Source organism: Aquarana catesbeiana, linkage group LG12, assembly GCF_042186555.1.
Source record: "Aquarana catesbeiana isolate 2022-GZ linkage group LG12, ASM4218655v1, whole genome shotgun sequence".
Lineage (NCBI taxonomy): Eukaryota > Metazoa > Chordata > Amphibia > Anura > Ranidae > Aquarana > Aquarana catesbeiana.
In genome coordinates this window covers 211758529-211772976 of record NC_133335.1, presented here as the reverse complement: position 1 = coordinate 211772976, position 14448 = coordinate 211758529, and the positions used below count along the sequence as shown (strand labels likewise).

Here is a 14448-nt window from a genome sequence, read left to right as displayed (position 1 = left end):
TAGAACTAAAGGCAAATCTTTAGTTTTTTTCATTTTGGAAGGGAGGGTTATAACCCTTGTCACTTTTTTTGCCACCTGTGTCCCCTTGGAGAAATGTACCTTCACTTCCTTTCTCATAGCCAAAACAAGAAGTGGGAGGAATTCCCAGGTCACCTGAACTAGTGTCTCCATTGGAAGGTTTCATCTCTATTACTTTTATGGGGACAACCCAAAATTTGTGATTTTTCTTTCACTTTCAATAATGATGATAAACAGGACAACTAGAGAGGGTGAATCTCTCTAACAGGCACAGACAGCTTTACAATCCATATACATGTCCTAATCCATCTCCACTACTACTATACTTTAACCTCGCATTCAAAAAGGTTTCTTTAGAGTAAGAACTGTAAAAATGTGATATAGACTTTCATGTAGCTAGCCAGTCCTGTAGTTTGTTTCAATGCTGAATGGTTTTCTAAATGCACATTATGTTTTCCCTGTTTGAGCACATTTAGTTTTATATTTAAAAACTTTTTGCCTTCATCTGGATCAAGTCCGGTCAGCAGCTCAGCTCCACCCAGAGGTGTAACTAGAACCCTCAGGGCCCAGTGCAAGAAGCCATGAACCATCCGAGCCCCGGGCTTCCAGTTTTGGGAGGGCGTCCATGGACATCCTCCCAGAACCCTGCCTCTAACGTGCCCCCTGGGACGTGCATCCAGCGCAATCACAGCAGAGTCGGGGGGAGAATGAGCAGATTGGGTCTCCTCTCTCATCTCGTGCGAGTGAGCACGAAGGAGGGAGGGAGGAGGGGAGGCAGTATTCCATAGAACAATGGCTCTGAGCTGTATGAGAGACATGCTCTCAGCTCAGAGCCGTGCGACTAGCAACCCCGCTGGGGCCCCCCGGCAGTGGAGGAACGCCAGGGCTCCGTTGCAAGCGCGAATGTTGCAATTAAGGAAATTCGGTCTGTATATGGCTGGCCTTAGTTAAAGATTTTGCAGATGCTAAGTGGAGGAAGAAATACTTTTTGTAAATATTGTAGTGTGATGTATAACTGAGATGCATGACTTTTTGGTTCCAATTACCCATGTAACGTGTATTTTTACAGTCAATAAATCAGTCAGAAGAGAAGTGTCTTCTTCAGAAAACGAAGTTATTTGTATTTTTTTAGAACAAATGCGGTTTATCATTTATTTCAGTTCACTTTTTTATTTTTCATATAATTTAATTTCTATGTTGAGGGGCCCCGGGCCCCCCACGGTCTACATCCGGCAATGTATTGGATATATAGGCTTGCAGTAGACCTTTTTTGCCTTCCTCTAAATCAAGGGTCTCCAAACATTCTAAACAAAGGGCCAATTAGGGGGGCCGAACTGTGGCAGGTGGGAGAAGGAAATGCTCTGTTGTCAGTGGGAGTAAACAACACCCCATCATTGGTATTAGGTGGAGTAATAGTACCCCATCATTGTTGTCAGTGAGAGGAATAGTGCACAATCATTGACATCAGTGGGAGGAATAGTGCCTCATCATTGGTGTCAGTGGGAGGAATAGTGCCCCATCATTGGTGTCAGTGAGATGATTGGTGCCACATCATTGGTGTCAGTGGGAGGATGGTGCTCCAACATTGGTATCAGTGGGAGGAATAGTGTGGTCATTGGTGTCAGTGAGGGGCCTAGTGCCCCATTGTCGGTGTTGGTGGCAGGAACTATGCCCAACTGTTGCTAACAACAGGGTGGGGGGATAATGCCCCAAGGGCCAGATAAAAAGGCCACATTTGCCCCCCAGGCCACAGTTTGGAGACCAATGCTCAAGATCAACCACTGATATTTGTGTCTTTTGGTTGAACTTGATCAGGTTTTTTTTTCAAACTAACTATGTAAAGCCTAGTACACACTATCAGGTTTGTTTTGTTCAACTCAGCAGGCTGAATGAAAAAAAAAACTAAAGAGATCGGGAGGAGATCCTGTAATAACGGACATTCGACTGGCTTCTGTCGGACCGGCTGCTGTACACACGGGCTGAATGTTGGCCGGTTTCTATTGAACCGGCCCATACCACCTGATATTCAGCCCCTGTGTACTGGGCTTTAGTCTGAGGTTAACTACAAGCTGTCACTGGCAAATTGGTTTTATAATGATTCATGCCACAGGATTTACTCTTGTGGCTAACAGAGGCCAGAGTCAGGAAAGGATTAGAAAAGCTTAGCATAAATAAATCACCAGGACCAGAAGGCTTACACCTAAGAGTCCTTAAAGAACTCAGTCAGGTTATACTGTAGCTAGACTTCTAGATTCCTAATCTTTATGGACAGTATACTGACAGGATTGGTACATAGCTGATTGACAAAAGGCCCACGTGGTACCAATATTCAAAAAAGGGCAGAGATATATTCCTGGGAACTATAGGCCTGTCAGCCTAATGTCGGTAGTTTGTCAACTATTTGAGGGGATGATAAGGGACCATATCCAAGAATTTGCTGACGCAAACAGTATCATTAGCTGTAATCAGCACAGGTTTACAAAAGGTCGCACTTGCCAAACGAGCCTATAAACATTCTACGAGGAAGTAAGCTGCCATCTACATAAAGGAAGGCCGGCGGATGTGGTGTATCTGGATTTTGCAAAAGCATTCGATACAGTCCCCCACAAACGCTAAATCTACAAGCTGAGATCTGTGGACCATAAGGTTTGTTCTTGGATATAAAACTGACTAATTGGTCCAAAGGGTGGTGATAAATAACATGTACTTAGAATGGTCTGGAATGGTTAGTGGGGTACCCCAAGGCTCTGTCCTAGGACCAATTCTGTTTAATTTACTGTATTTATAAATGATATAGAGGGTGGGATAAATAGCTTGATCCTAGTGTTTGCTGATGACAAAAAAATATGCAGGACGATAACAACACAGCAGGATTTGGAAACTTTACAAGAGGATTTGAATAAATAATGGAGTGGGCTACTACATGACAAATGAAGTTTAATATTAAAAAAATGTAGGATAATGTAGTTGGAGGGTAAAAATATAAATGCAAGTTACTCATTCGGGGGGGGGGGGAGAACCCCTATCCCAGTGATGGTGAACCTTGGCACCCCAGATGTTTTGGAACTACATTTCCCATGATGCTCAAATACACTGCAGAGTGCATGAGCTTCATGGGAAATGTAGTTTCCAAAACATCTGGGGTGCCAAGGTTTGCCATCACTGCCCAGGATTGAGAAGTGTCTAGGGGTCCTAGTAGAAAACAGACTGAGCAATAGCATTCAGTGTCAAGCAGTGGCTACCAAAGCCAGCAGAATATTAGCATGCATTAAAAAGGGAATTTAATCCAGAGATAGAACGATTATTCTACCACTTTATAAAACTCTGGTTCAGCCATATCTGGAGTATTCCATCCAGTTATGGTCACCATTCCTCAGAAGGGATGTGCTGGAGCTGGAGAAAGTCCAGAGAAGTGCAACTAAATTAATATGAGGACTGGAGGACCTCAATTATGAGGAACGACTACAAGCGCTAAATTTATTCTCCCTGGAAAAGAGACACTTGAGAGGAGATATGATTGTGATATACAAATATCTCAACGGTAATCCCAGTGTAAGTATGAAACTTTTCAATCCCTAGAGTGTAAGAGGACACAGGGCCACACGATAAGACCTGGAAGAGAAGCGGTTTAACCTTAAGCTGCGTAGGGGTTTTTTTACTGTCAGGGCGGTAAGTATGTGGAACTCTCTTCCACAATCGGTGGTGTCGGCAGGAAGGATAGTTTTAAAAGACTCTTGGATGGGCATCTTAGCAAAAACAATATACGGGGATATGGGAAATGATTTTTCTACACACACACCTACACAGATTGAACTGGATGGACTGTTGTCTTTATTCAACCTTACCAACCATGTAACTATGCTCTAGGGCTGTCAACCATACCATGTCTCTCTATGTAATAGGGTTCATTTACTAAACAAGTATAGGCTGTACAATTAGTTTGTTCTTTCTATGCAAAGTGAATTTTTACTTAGCTTAGTGAATGAGGAAAACTTGTGTTCCAGTCTTATGCACGGCAAATTAAATAACAGGATTTTTGCTTGCAAATGATTGGATAGTTTTAGTTCATAAAGACAAGTAGAAAGTTGCTGTTCTGAGTGCACAGCCTATATTCCTTTAGTAATCAACCACTATACCACGGGGTCTCCAAACTTTCTAAACAAATGGCCAGTTTACTGTCCTCCAGACATAAGGGGGGCTGGACTGTGGTCATTGGGAGTAGAAATGATCCTGGCATCAGTGGGAGTAAACAATGCCTCTTTGGCATTAGGGAGAGGAATAGTGCCCCATTGCATGTGTCAGTGAGAGAAATAGTGCCCCATCGTTGGTGTCAGTGGGAGAAATAGTGCCCCATCTTTGGTGTCAGTGGGAGGAATAGTGCCCCATCTTTGGTGTCAGTGGATTTAACCTCCCTGGCGGTATTCCGAGTCTGGCTTGGGGTGGAATTTCAGAACCAAAAGCGGTAACCCCGAGCCAGACTCGGGATCGCATCGCAGGATCCAGGAAGAGCTTACTTACCTTGTCCCCTGGATCCTGCGATGTCTCCCCGCAGTGTGAGCGGCTCGTCCTCCGCTCGATTCATCACGGAGCTGATGGGACCGAGAATTGTGCCAAATTCAAAAAGTGAAACACACACAATACATACAGTATACTGTAATCTTACAGATTACATTACTGTATGAAATTATTTCACCTCCCTTTTGTCCCTAGTGGTTTCTCCAGTGCCCTGCATGCAGTTTTATATTATAAAAACTGTTCTTTCTGCCTGGAAACTGGAGATTGTCCATAGCAACCAAAACTGTCCCTTTACATCAAAAGGGGTTTTAGACCAGCTAGAAAACAGATAATGATAATAAATAACGATAATAAATTAGAATCACTCGCAGAAATGAGCGATAGTGATTTGTGGGGAGATCGTCATCAAACACTGAAAAGTAATGACAGTGATAATTCTGCAACTGAGCAAATTTTAGTGTTTTTGATTTGATTACATTATTGAATATTTTTTATTATTATTATATAATTATTTATAGTTATTTATTATATTATAATTTATGATTTCGTGTTTCAAACTTTATCATACCTGGGATGTCTACTAGACTTTGGTTTGGACAGATTTAGGTGAGTTATTCCTAAGAATTACAGGCCTACAATATAAAACGCCAAATTTCTATGCAAAATAATTGTACCGCTTTGAGACGCAAAAATCTGAAATAATCATACCGCCAGGGAGGTTAATAGTGCCCCATTGTTGGTATCAGTTTGAGGAATAGTGCCTCATCATTGGCATCAATGGGAAGAATAGTGCTCCATTGTTGGTAATAGTGGGATAAATAGTGCCCCATCGTTGGTGTCAGTAGGATTATTAGTGCCCCATCATTGGTGTCAGTGGAATTAGTAGTGCCCCATCATTGGTGTCAGTGGGAATAATAGTGCCCCATTATTAGTGTCAGTGGGAATAATAATGCCCCATCGTTGGTGTCAGTTCGAGGAATAGTGCCCCATCGTTGCTGTCAGTGAGAGAAATAGTTCCCCATTGTTGATGTCAGTAGGAATATTGCCCCATAATAGTGTCTTGCATCAGTGGAAGGAAAAGTGTCCCAAGGGCCGGTTAAAGGCAAGCAAAGGGATCTGGCCCCCCTGGCCACAGTTTGGAGACCCCTTCACTATACATTTAAAGCTGGTGAAGCAAATGCATTTACATAATACCAAAATCGTTTGACAAGACTAGTTTTGTCCTTCAGGGGACATTCTACTACCATCTACTATCAGTCATTGTGGGTTTATTGTCCTCAGGTATTGAAAGAAGGCTAGCGCCATAAAAGTTGTAGATAGTACATTGTGATATTTACTGTCACATAAGCACAGTTGTTAAAATGTAGCAATTTTATGAGCAGCTTTTATTCGATCATTCTTAAAGAAAATGAGCCATTTATGTCAGTTAATGTTTAGGGGAATTAGAGAAATATACATTGAAGCTTCCATTTCTGAAATATTTTTGAAGACCAACTGTGGGCTCAGCTCCCCGCCTTCACCAATCTCCAATTACAGGGTGTCATTCACACTGGAAGACTGGGGACATGTTGTGGCGAAGAAGAGGTATTGCAGGGGGTAGTTAGGATTGAAGGTATTGCAGGCTGAGCTGCTTATTTATTTTGGGAACTTGAAAAAAAAACATAATTTTCTTCATTCGTTTAGGCACGGGATTCAGAGACATTTGGTTTATACTGCTGCCTATGGGGGGTTTGGACACTTGCAAACAAAAACCAGTGATCAGCCTGGTACAAACCCTTCCACTCCCAGCAAGTCTCAGTCTTTTGCTAGTGTCTTAGGAAGAGGGACCAACTTTCTCTAATTAGAAACATTTAACAATTTTTACTAGCCATTTCTTTCAAGATATTTTTTTTCTTCGGCCAAGACTTCTATACATGCTGCTTGAACTGGTCCCTTTTTCCAAATTTATGTATTTTCAGCAATAGCTTTGGAGGTTGTACCTCGATCCCACTGGATTGGGCCCCTGTTGGGCCTACCTTGAATGTGACTTTTGGGTACTGGACTCTTTTGCACTTTCTAGACTTTTGTGTACTGTGTTAGTTAGCTACAGAGTGTTTTCTAAGCCCAGAGCTGTAACATAGGTGGCATGAGGGGACTTCTTCCTGCCACTGCTCCTAATTGCAAGGGACATGGGTTTCAACCTCAGTACTTGCTGGCACCTACAGTGACCTGGTCATCTACAGCCATTTGAACCTCCCCTGATTTTACCAGCAAATTCATGAGTACCCAAGGTTTTATCTGGTATTCTGAGATAAGCAGTCCCTGCCAACCAGCTCAACATTAGATCAGATCCCAATCCAAGGAGAAGCAGTCCCACTATAACAGGACCCTTCAGTGCACTATTCACTAACAGTTCTAAGGTGGCCTGCAGTGTTCCCTCTCAAGGGCCTAATATCAACATCCTGGAACATTATCCGCTGCTTGAGTCGCTGTATTTCTCATAGTCTTCCTTTGTTTGGTTGTATTTCACTGCAGTTAAGGCAAAATTGTAGAGGCTATATCTGATGAAGAGCCTCAAGACATCTTGCCTGATGATACTGCCCCAGAGGAGTTTCAGGTTTAGAGAGACCATTTCAGCTCTTATTGATGGAAGGGTCACAATAAAAATAGAAGGACAGCCTATAGCTTCTACTAGCACTGTTATAAGTTTGGGATGCCTTGGAGATTGTAAGATTTCCAAACTTTCCTGATACACATTACTCCCAGACATTTTGTATAGAGATTTGGGAAAGTCCTGATAAACTATTCATATAGTCCAAATATTTTGCACCTAATTATCCATTTGCGGAGTTCTTTATGAAGAGACGAAGCATTCCTACCATTGATCCAGCACCAGCATCAGGTCATAATAAAGCACTGACCATTTCTACAGTTGCACCTGTGTTTAGGGAACTCATAGGCAAATCTTTAAAAACCTTGTTTTCTCTGGCAAGCCCGGCATTGCAGCCTGTCGTGGCTATAATATTAGCCTGTCAAACTTTAGGGGACTGGCTCATAAAAAGGGATCCAGCTTTCATCCACACTGATCCCCCTTGGAGCTCATGCCAGCTGCTATATGCTACTGTGTCGACGGGTTAGTGGATGTCTCCTGTCTTATTTCCCAAATTCATTTCAATAAACATGCAGAGAACTCTTTGGTTGAACTGTTGGTCAGTGGAGGCTTATAAAAAGTGTCTTCTGTGCATGCCCTAGGGGGTCAACATCATATCAGAACAGCTTTGACCACTCTCATCAAGGATGATACTGGGGTATCATCATACATGAAAAACCTACTTTGCTTACTGCAAGAAAAGCTACTTTCCCTCCAGCATCTGGCCATGAGTACTATCTAAGGTTCAATCTCGGTGCTTGCGATTCTGTTCCAGGGACCACTAGCTCCCTTTCTTTAATTAAACCAAACTCCAGGAAAAGTTGAAGTTCTCCCTTGCAGTGGGAATGTACCCATACTGCAAGTGTTGTCTGCTCAATTCCAGTGGCGGCCCATCCATTAGGGGTGCATGGGCGCCACCCTCCCTATCCATGCGTCCAGCTCCCTAATCTACATGCGGGGCGCCAGACGCATGGATTCCAATGTTTTTTTGTTTTTTTTTAAGCAGGTGATAAGAGCCAGAAACCCTAATAGGCTTAAAAAAAGGGTGGGCTCGGGACGCAGGGGACTGCGCCCTGAGCCCATCCAGTTGTGTGACAATAGCGAATGAATATTCGCTATTGTCACACTGATTCTCCTCCCGGCCAATCAGAAAGCAGGTCCTGAGACCCCGTCACATGATTGGCTAAAAGGATAGGCAATCCTATTAGCCACCTAGGAGGATGAGGAGGGAGGAGACACACGGCCGCTGTGAGAAGACGCACATGAGAAGCCGCCGCCCGTCGCCTGGAGGGAAGCGCTGCTCACTTGATGGGGTAAATGTGGGGCCAACCGACACGGGGGGGCAGAGGGGTGCCGTTCCACCCCTCAAAAAACAATATACCAGCCGCCACTGCTCATTTTTATATAGGGGACAACAAAAGCACATCTACTTACATATTCCCCTGTTCCCAAGCAGATGGCTTGAGTGGACTGCCCCTCTGTGCCTTCATCCAACACAGGGCTATGGGTCCTTTATTAGTCTTATTGATGTCAGAGGACCTCAGATCACCATATCGTAGAAGACAAGAGGCTGGTCCAGCAGTGCAGAGAAGCCTACGGAAGTGAAGATCAGGTAAGTAAAACTGCTTTACCCAGTTTGTAGTTGTAAATAAACAGTTAACCCTTGCAGTGCAAGTGAAGCCCCACAATTTTCTCAGAGTTTAGCTTTAAGAGTTTTGCACAGATTGTGTCTCATGTAACTTTCTCTGTACGTTAACATCCTCCCTGGGTTTAGAATTTGGTGCTTTTGTCACTTCAAAAGCCGCTCTTTGAACCTATTAGGGATATTCCATCCTTATTGCTATCACCTCTGTGTGACCTTGTCTTGTAAAGAACTTTTTGTGGTATTACAGAGAGACAAGGTAGTGTCAAGCCCTAGAACCTCTTTCCTTCTTAAGATAGTTTCTGCCTTTCACCCCAACCAGGAGATTGTACTTCCATCTCTCTGTCTGATTTCAGTACATCAGAAGGAGGTTTCCCTTTATTGTCTGGTTGTAGTTTGTGCTATACAAGTCTACTTCACAGCCACTGTTTCCATTAGGAAGATGGACTCTTTCTTTGTTATCCTAGATGGCCTCCACAAAGGGGAACCAGATTCTTGCTCCACCATTTCTTGGTGACTCAGACAAAGCCTTTGGTTTTAAAATTCAGGTTCCACACTTTCCTGTGAAAGCAAACTCTACTATATATGTGAGTGCTTTTTTTGGCATGTTTTGCTTAACTTATTGGAAAGTTCTACTAGGTGGATGTTCAGGCCTCATCTGATTCCAGATGTATACCAGGTGTATGGTCCATCAGGCAGCTCTTTAGGTTGCAGGTGGTGCCTTGTTTTTTCAGTTTTTCAGTGGGCCTGTTATTGTTTTGTTTGCTGTCTTGTCCACCCCCTTGGTTGGCCTATTTGTGGGCATCCCAAATGCCTCTTAATCCTGTGGCCTTCAATAAAGGAGAAAGAAAATTGATTTTTTTTTTGGAGTTAATTGAAGGACACCAGCCACAGCCCACTGCTTGGTTAAAAAACTATGGCATTCTGGGAGTGGAAGGATTTATACCAGGTTGGCCACTGTTTTTTTTTTTTTTCTATTTGCCAGTGATTTAATCCTTGTGTAGGCAACAATATAACCCAATTGTCTCTGAATCTTGTGTCTCTCAATGAACTCCAAGAAAAATTTGTAATGTTGAGTACAAAAATCCTACCTGGGCTTGAAACATAAAAGTATGTAGCCATTGAAGTCTTGACAGCTGACATGCACACTTGGTTTTGATCGATGGCTGCAAAGGTTTACTTTACTAAAGCAGTAGAGATATTTCACTGAGCAAAGCAAATTTTTATTATACAAAATGAACACTCGCTGTGGTTAGTAAATAAGGTGAAGCTATGTTCACTCTGAATACCCAATCATATGCAAAGAAAATAGGCAAAGACAAAAGCAATTTTTTATCCACATAATTGGATGATTGAAGCGAACACACATTCACTACATTTACAAAGCTCAGTTAACATTTAGTTTGCTAAATGCATAGTCTCTCTGTTCCTTGAGTAAATCAATCCTATTATCCTATTATTGTTAGCTTTTGAATATGTAATACAAGTTCAGCATTATTTAGCTAAATAATTGTTTCCATCATTGATTACCTGTTTCCCCCCTCTCTTTTGATTTTCCCCATTCCTTTCCTTTTTGTCTGCAGAAAAAAAAAATCATTATGTTCAGTTGGAAGGCTGATAAAAGAGTCTCTGTCATTGCAGGTAAAAAGACAAAAAAAATCTTTATTTACAGTGTTTTCCTTTCCATGGATGATTTTTATTCACTTGCAATGTCCCTATGAACTTGCTAGAAAACTCCAGGGGTAAATTCCCTATCACAGCCTCTTGTGTCTAATTACTTTCTATGCTAACTGAACATCTCCTCCATCATCCCCCATATTACTGGATCAAAGTGAAAGAAGAGAGCATTTTAAAGTGTTACTAAACTCACGCCCCCGCATTCACTATATCTAGCCTCCCATGGTACACAGAACATGTAAATGCAGTTATTTTAGTTAATTTAAACTGCTAAATACCTTTTCTCATCAGCAGTATATTGCAGTCTTGTGACTTCTATCAGTGTCTGGTTAAAGCTTGTAGGAGGAGTTTTCATTCTACTCTGACTGTCCTATGAGGCTGCAGGACCCCTGACCCTCTGTCTGGACAGTGCTTTTTGGCCCTGTACTGATAACATGCACCCTCCCAAGAAAAAAAAAACTCTCTAGCATTACACACCAAACTGAGCATGTGCAGAGTGCCTCCTAGGGCTGAGTTCTTCCAGGAGATGGTTTGGGGACAGTGGAAAAAGGGAAGGATCAGAGCAGACAGGATCAAACAGCCTTTTTTACACAATGCAGAGGATTAACCCCTTAGGTTCCAGAGTGAGTATAACAAGCATTCTTTACTGCATATACAGACTGATCTTACTGTTGTGGGTTTAGTAACACTTTAAATTCAAATGTCTGTTATAATCTAGCCATGGAGTCTATATTTTCAAGAATTTGGGATGGGTATCATTAGGAATAACAGTGAACATCTTGTGCACCAATGACCCCAGTTTTGTTTCAGATAAATCAATGATTGGTTGCTTCAATGCCTTAGCCAATGTTTTCCTGGACACCAGGAATACAAATTCCACTAATTTTCTTTTGTGTTTACGAAGATCTGAATCCAAGTAGTAATGCCAAGGATTGCGAACTAGGTTGGCGCTTAGCATAGTTCTAAGGATGCTGTAAACACATATCCAAAATCTGCTAGTTTTAAGGCAAAATTTACTTCAATCTGTTTAATCAAGAGTCTTTTTTCCCCATTTATCTATGTATGGGAGTTTTGCTGGGCCCGTTATGTCAGTAAGGGCTGCATACAGTCAGGTCCATAAATATTGGGACATCAACACAATTCTAATCTTGTTGGGCCTATACACCACCACAATGAAACGAACAAGATGTGCTTTAACTGCAGACTTTCAGCTTTAATTTGAGGGTATTTACATCCAAATCATGTGAATGGTGTAGGAATTACAACAGTTTGTATATGTGCCTCCCACTTTTTAAGGGACCAAAAGTAATGGGACAGATTAACAATCATCCATCAAACTTTCACTTTTTAATACTTGGTTGCAAATCCTTTGCAGTCAATTACAGCCTGAAGTCTGGAACATATAGACATCACCAGACGCTGGGTTTCATCCCTGATGATGCTCTGCCAGGCCTCTACTGCAACTGTCTTCAGTTCCTGCTTGTTCTTGGGGCATTTTCCCTTCAGTTTTGTCTTCAGCAAGTGAAATGCATGCTCAATCAGATTCAGGTCAGGTGATTGACTTGGCCATTGCATAACATTCCACTTCTTTCCCTTAAAAAACTCTTTGGTTGCTTTCGCAGTATGCTTCGGGTCATTGTCCATCTGCACTGTGAAGTGCCGTCCAATGAGTTCTGAAGCATTTTGCTGAATATGAGCAGATAATATTGTCCAAAACATTTCAGAATTCATCCTGCTGCTTTTGTCAGCAGTCACATCATTAATAAGTACAAGAGAACCAGTTCCATTGGCAGCCATACATGCCCACGTCATGACACTACCACCACCATGCTTCACTAATGAGGTGGTATGCTTTGGATCATGAGCAGTTCCTTTCCTTCTCCATACTCTTCTCTTCCCATCACTCTGGTACAAGTTGATCTTGGTCTCATCTGTCCATAGGATGTTGTTCCAGAACTGTGAAGTCTTTTTTAGATGTTGTTTGGCAAACTCCAATCTGGCCTTCCTGTTTTTGAGGCTCGCCAATGGTTTACATCTTGTGGTGAACCCTCTGTATTCACTCTGGTGAAGACTTCTCTTGACTGTTGACTTTGTTTCTTCACCCAGGAAAGAATTCTTTGGTCATCCACCACAGTTGTTTTCCGTGGTCTTCCAGGTCTTTTGGTGTTGCTGAGCTCACCGTTCTTTCTTTTTAAGGATGTTCCAAACAGTTGATTTGGCCACACCTAATGTTTTTGCCATCTCTCTGATGGGTTTGTTTTGTTTTTTCAGCCTAATGATGGCTTGCTTCAGTGATAGTGACAGCTCTTTGGATCTCATATTGAGAGTTGACAGCAACAGATTCCAAATGCAAATAGCACACTTGAAATGAACTCTGGACCTTTTATTTGCTCCTTGTAAATGGGATAATGAGGTAATAACACACACCTGGCCATAGAACAGCAGCCAATTGTCCCATTACTTCTGCAGTTAAAGCACATCTTGTTCGTTTCATTTCAAATCCATTGTGGTGGTGTATAGAGCCAAAAAGATTAGAATTATGTCGATGTCCCAATATTTATGGACCTGACTGTATATGGTTGAGATTAAGCGAGTGAGTTTTTCTTAGACAAAGATTTTTTAAAAGTGTTCCTCAAATCGGGGAATCGGTACGATAGGTAATAAGATCTTTGATGTATTATTTTATTTGAGTGTAGTAAAATGTTTTAAAATCAGGCAACTTCTAATTCTTTTTAAGGTATTTTATACCATCATTTGTAAGGAGATCATACATAAAATTTACACCTTTTGTTTGCCACCACCAAAAAGCCAAAGGATTTTCATAGGCAGAAGAAAATGTGGGTTTATGCAGAATTCTTACTAAAGGTAAGTGTGTGGAAATCAGATTACTGGAATATTTTAATCCCATTGTCGTAGAGAGAAATTCATAGATGGATTAAGGATTTGAGGTCTTTAGGAAGGACGTGACCAATTGAGGTTATCTATAGGGATGGAGAGCACTCCGTTATCATGAAATGGATCCATATTGGAAAATTCCTGAACAGTGTGAAAGAAGACCAGAGGTGTGATTTGAGCCACAACAAAAAGCTTCTTTAAGCTCAGTAGTGCCAGGCTGCCGGCCAACCAACGTCGATACAAAACTTAGGGTGCTAGTCCCAGTCTGCTGTTGTGCTAAATAAAGTTTGGGATTTTCCTTTGTTCAGTTCGTAATATGCGGCTGAGTATTTGTATCAGAAGGATCCTGAATTAATAAAGAACTCAAATTAAATCAAAGTGGTGGCTAGAGCTCTCCAGAGCACCCTATAATAAACTTTACACTTGGTGAACAAGTCCTTCAATCCCTACCAATTTTCCTTAATTTTTGTGGGCACCTTAAAGCCCAAATCCAACTCAATTTTTTAATCTAAATCCTAAAGCAGTACTGAACCCCCACCCCATTCCTGGAGTTTCTCCAAAATACACATTCACCCGCACAGAAAATCTAGTGCTGCCCCGCTGTGATCCACTGTTCGGGTGACATATACTGGTTCTCAAACCTCCATCTTGGCTCTCTTCAGCTGGCTGCCTCTTCCAGGTACAAGTAGCCAGCTACTAATGTGCTCGCCCTGTGCCCGCCCTTTGCCCACCGTCCATCCCACTCAATGTGCCTGATCCTGCAGCCTCCTGGGAGATGTGATGGTAGTATCCCAGGAGTCTACAGGACCAGGTCATGTCATTATAGCCTAGGCCTGAATGTCAGTAGAAGAACGGGGCTAAAGAAAATAAATAAATAAAGTTAGGAAAAAACAGCAATTCTGCCTTTGGGGGATGTTTACAAACTCACTTTTGGGGGGTAAAAGTAATTATGAGCATACTTATAGGAACTTTTTAATGCAGTGTTGTACAGTTATACCATGCAGGCAACCATGATCTTTCTTACATTTTTTACAAGGTTAAAAAGTTCTGTCATGTGACCATGCATCTTTTC

The 14448-nt window shown here is 42.0% G+C and overlaps 1 protein-coding gene across 3 annotated transcripts in view; it reads left to right on the top strand.

Annotated features, from left to right (window-relative positions):
* TMEM100 (transmembrane protein 100) overlaps nt 1-14448 on the top strand; it is a 101790-nt gene that overhangs the window by 73521 nt on the left and 13821 nt on the right. The window contains exon 1 of one of the 3 annotated variants that reach the window (XM_073606638.1): nt 10397-10445. The exons of the other annotated variants lie outside the window; for them this stretch is intronic. The gene's annotated coding sequence lies outside the window, so the exon portion shown is untranslated. Of the gene's footprint in view, nt 1-10396; nt 10446-14448 lie in introns of those variants that run through there. 3 annotated transcript variants of the gene reach the window in all.